This window comes from Festucalex cinctus, chromosome 1, assembly GCF_051991245.1.
Source record: "Festucalex cinctus isolate MCC-2025b chromosome 1, RoL_Fcin_1.0, whole genome shotgun sequence".
Taxonomy (NCBI): domain Eukaryota; kingdom Metazoa; phylum Chordata; class Actinopteri; order Syngnathiformes; family Syngnathidae; genus Festucalex; species Festucalex cinctus.
This window is the reverse complement of record NC_135411.1, coordinates 66,541,917-66,546,964: the sequence shown is the minus strand read 5'-3', so window position 1 is coordinate 66,546,964 and position 5,048 is coordinate 66,541,917. Positions and strand designations below refer to the sequence as shown.

Here is a 5,048-nt window from a genome sequence, read left to right as displayed (position 1 = left end):
GTGGGGCGCTGTGGGGGCCCGCCGGGCCTCGTTCTGCGGCCTTGGGCTCGGGGGTGTTCCGGGCGTCTGGGTCGGCTTGCCGACCGGTGTCCGCTCGGGTGGCGTTGGGGTGGCCTTGGTGCTGCCGCGGCCTGGGGGACGGTGCTCTCTTTGCTGGGCCGCGGTTGACGGCTTCTTTCTTTGGTGGTGGTCCTCATACATGCCAGATCCATCGCACCAGCATCTATTGGAACTCAAACAGAATTCGCCTCTCCCTCCCGCAGCTCATTGAATCAGTGGGTGCTGGTGTCTGTGGATCTCACTTTGCTTTATCTATCCTTCCCTCCTTCCTCTCTTTAGTTTTTCCTCTGGTCACTTGAGATCTCCTCAATTTATTGGAAGTTTGAGGTTTCTGGGGTTGGCATAAGACTCTGGTTTTGTAACCACGCAGGAGGTGTTTGGTTGGTGCTGGATTTCACTTTGATGGACTGGATGTACTGGTTTCTATGGATCTCACTCTGCCTCATCGATCCTTCCCTCCTTCCTCTCTTTAGTTTTTCCTCTGGTCTATTGAGATCTCGTTAATTTGTTGGAATTTAGAGGCTTCTGGGGTTGGCGTGAGACCTTGTTTTTGTAACCATGGGGAAGGCAGGAAGTGTTTTCTTTTTATCTTTTCTGACCTTTTCTCTGGTCTCCTGACCATTTGAACCTCACAACTCTGGCGAGACTCTGAAGTACCTGATTGGGGTGAAGGGTAATGGGATTTTTATAAAGTTTTAGGTGAATTAATGAGTATAAATTTATACATATTTGTACGCACACGCACGCACGCAAACGCACGCACGCAAACACACGCACACAAACGCACGAAAGCACGCGCACGCAAACATACACAGAAAAAAAAAGAAAAAAACGAGCAGCTATAAAGGGCCCTCGCAACCCGGGCCACGTTGGGGTATATGCAAGTCGGGGGACTTGCACGTTGGGGTACTGTTAAATAGACAAGGACCATGGAAAATAGAAATGCATTTGCCGTGCCTTGTGTGTAAAAAGGTGCAGTAAAAGGCCAAAAATGATGCACAATTCCCAAAATAAATTCAAAAGTGTGGACTTTCTGATGTGTGTGCAAAGTTTCATGAAAAGTCGCTCGTTTGATATTCAAAACCAGCATCTGTTTATTTGAAAACATTGCATGGCACAGAGATGGTGTGTGATCAAATAAAAAGCTTTTTGATGACTCTTAATGTGGTGTCGCTGTGCAACACATATGTATTCATGACATAGTGAAGTATTGTGACAGTTTTGTAGGGTCCAGCAAACAGTAAATGTGTGACAGTTATTCAAGAAAAAATGTAGCTTTGAAGCAGGCTAACCAATGACATCATCTAAAGGGGAAAAAAGCACATGAGCAAGCATAGGTATAAGTCGAGGAGAAAAAGAGATGAAAGAAGTGCGAGAGATGGAACAGGAGAGGAATGCAGCTGTTTATGTATAGCTGTTGTAACAGGACAGATTAAATAACACTTTAACCTGGGGTTAACAGCGCCCTAGGACAGATAAACTCTTTAGTGTAAAAGTTTTCTGGGACAGATGAATCCCTTGGGGTCAAAGAGTTTGGGTTAGCACATAGTCTGTCTTAGGATAATGTAACCTCCATGGATGAATTAGTCCTAGGACGCTTTGATCTGCGGGCTAAAACTTCAGGGGGGTTAACCTGTCCTGTTATATTGTGATCATCGTCTTCGTGCATGTCCTCAGTGGCTTCTTCTGTCTGTGTGGCAGCATTTGATACATCTGTAGAACAAAAAAGAATGAAGAATCATGTTAGATCTGTGAAGTTTGGTTGTCTTAGGTGTAGTTTACAGAACAGTCGTGTGCATATTTTTAGCATGGTAGTGTCTTAATACAAATGCATATTATGTAATGCACTGTATATGGATATTACAGACGTAATATTTGACGGTGATCTTATATTCATAGTTTTTGCCCGTTAATAAATAATATAGCTAGTAATAAGACACGCAAAAATGGTATAGTTGAATCCTCTGGGTCAAAAAGCAATGTTTTAGGATTGTGTGATGAAATGATGAATAAAAGTAAGGATACGACAGGTACATAAATGGTTATATATACACACGGACATATATATTTATACAGTATAACAGTGCCGCATGTATTGGTTTTAAGGAAAGAGTTGAAAAGCAGTGTTCAGAAAAAAGCATAAGACGCACAAAGTACCATTTCACTACATGTAATAAGTTGTCAAGTAGACATGTGAATTAAGTGGTTAAGATAGTGGCTACTGTGCAAGTAAGCTTCAATTGTCTCTAAAAGGTTAGCATATGTGTTCTACATGATATCAATGGCTAGACGTGCTCGTGGAGAAACATTACAAACAGAAAAACACACTAAAGGTGCCTTTAACAAACCTGTTAATAAATGAGAACTTAATACATATATGTATGGCATACTGTATATGATTGAGAAAGTTGTCCTGTTTAGTTTATGTATTGTATACTTACGGGAAAAAGTTGGCAATCTTTGCGTATGGAGATGATTAGAGGGTCTTTATCAAAAGAGAATTTGCTTGTTGATTTGTTCATGTTCTGTAGAAAAGCAAAGGAGTAGAAATAAATACAGTATCATACTTCATAAACATACAAGAAATTTGTAGCTGTATTAACCATTGTTGGTATTTGAAGTGATAATTTAGGAATAGAAGTGTAGTGATTGCAGAATTTATAGAGTGCTTACCTTGTATGACTTTGTAGATGGAAATGTCTTTTGTTGAAAGAGCTCTTTGTTGTCTACTATATATGCAAGGACAAGCATAAGTAGGTGTGGTTATGAAGTACTTGACCATTGAAATAAAGCAGTGGTATCAAATGTATGGACCGTGGTTTGGCTCAGGCCTGCAAAGGGGTTTAATGTGGCACAAGAGATAATCTTGTAAGGTACAAAAAATAATAATAATATAATAGGTATGCCTCTGAGTTTTCACAAATCTAGGTCAAGTCAAGTCATCTTTAGTTATTTTGCGCTTGAATCATCCAATCGGAAATGCTCCATAAAAAATGTATAGAGGGTGCGATTTATTGCAAATTGCACAAGAAATCTCTAAAAATTCATGTTAATGACAAGTCTGATGTGTGTGCAAAGTTTCACGAGTTTTCACACATGTATAGATAAAAAAAAACAAAGCAGCACTTTACTTGGCAACCAATGCATCGCTATAGCAGCAGCGTGCGACAAAATAAAAAACTTTCGATAAATTTGCATCTTAAACATCTTAAGATGAAACACACCAAGTTTGAACACGGTCGGATGAATTTTGTAGGAGGAGTTAAAATATGACCCCTAAAAAAGGCCACAAAAAAAGTCTACAAATCCCATCATAAATCAAAATGGCGGACTTCCTGTTTGGTTTAGCACATGGTTCCAAGAGACTTTTTTGTACATCGTGGGCTCTTATGTATGCCTCTAAATTATCATAGCGCTAGGTGAAACGTACAACCGGGAATGCTTCGTTAAAGAGGAGTTTTTTAGCTCAAAATGTGATGCCCGGCCCCTACGGGACTTCCTGTTGGGTTTAGCACATGGCACCAAGAGACTTTTTTGTACATCGTGGGCTGTTACATTTGTCTCCAAATTTTCGTAGCTCTAGCTGCTTCGTACAACTGGGAATGCTTCATTAAGAAGTAATTTTTTCCTTTGCAAACTGTGCATGCCACGGCAACAGCGTGCGACAAAATAAAAAGCTTTCAATAACTTTTCATCTTCAACATCTTAAGATGAATCACACCAAGTTTGGAGATGATCGGATAAACTCTGTAGGAGGAGTTCGTTAAAATAAGACCCCTATGAAATGGCCCAAAAAATGGCAACACGTTCCAAAGTAAATCAAAATGGCGGACTTCCTGTTCGGTTTAGCATATGGTTCAAAAAGAGTTTTTTGTACCTTGAGGGCTGTTACATATGTCTTCAAATATTGGTAACTCTAGGTGAAATGTACAGCCGGGAATGCTTCATTAAGTTAGAATTTTGAAACACAAAATTTGATGCCTCGCCTCTGGCGGACTTCCTGTTAGGTTTAGCATATGGCACCAACAGGCTTTTTTGTAGATCATAGTCTGTTACATATGTGTACCAATTTTCGTAGCTCTAGATTAAACGTACCACCAGCAATGCTTCGTTAAGTAAGAATTTTGAAACTGTAAATTTGATGCCCCGCCACCGTCATATAGTATGTCAAAAACTTTAGATTTTTTACCATGATGTTGTCCCAGGTGTTGAGATGGTACAGCCCAAGTTTGAAGTCAATCGGGTTAACCGTGTAGGAGAAGCGGGCAAAAGTATGACCCCTGTAAATGTGCAAAAATGGGCCAAAATTGGACATTCAAATACTCATACCTCACTTCCTGTCTATTTTAGGGTACACATATCAAAGAGGTTTTTGTTCATCTGGATGTGCTACAGGTGCCACACAATTTTCGTAGCCATAGGACAATCGTAGCGGGACAGGGATCCGTTAAACCTATGTAGGTGGCGCTACAGAGCCATTTTTCTGTTATCATGTATGGCGACTTTAAAATATCAAATTTTTCGCCAGACCCGATCTGCGTGTAAAGTTTGGTGAGTTTTCGTTCATGTTTAGTGCCTCAAAAATGTGGTTGTTTGCGGAAAAGAATAATAACAAAGAAGAAGAAGAAGAACTAGAGCTGCGAGCAGCTATAAAGGGCCCTCGCAACCCGGGCCACGTTGGGGTATTTGCACGTCGGGGTACTGGCATGTTGGGGTACTGTCAAATAGGAAACCATCTAAATTGTAAACGTTTTTGCCATGCTTTGTGTTTTTAAAGTTTCATGGAAAGGCCAAAAACGATGCACAATTAACAAAATAAAATCTAAATGGATTGGCACATGGCTATATAGAATACTTTTTGAATATATTCGGCATGCCTGCCAATATTCACACATCTAGCTGAATCATATAATCGGAAAGACTTCATAAAAATGTCTAGAGGGCGCTATTGAGCCATTTATTACAAATAGCACAACAAATCTCTAAAT

General features: G+C 40.2%; 1 long non-coding RNA gene across 1 annotated transcript; it reads right to left on the bottom strand.

Annotated features, from left to right (window-relative positions):
- Positions 1-1,201: 1,201 nt before the first annotated feature.
- LOC144007640 (uncharacterized) lies at positions 1,202-3,286 on the bottom strand. The gene is made up of 3 exons (XR_013280302.1): positions 2,734-3,286; positions 2,502-2,585; positions 1,202-1,773 (listed from the first exon to the last, which is right to left on the bottom strand). It is a non-coding gene; the product is annotated as an uncharacterized LOC144007640 (long non-coding RNA).
- Positions 3,287-5,048: the final 1,762 nt, after the last annotated feature.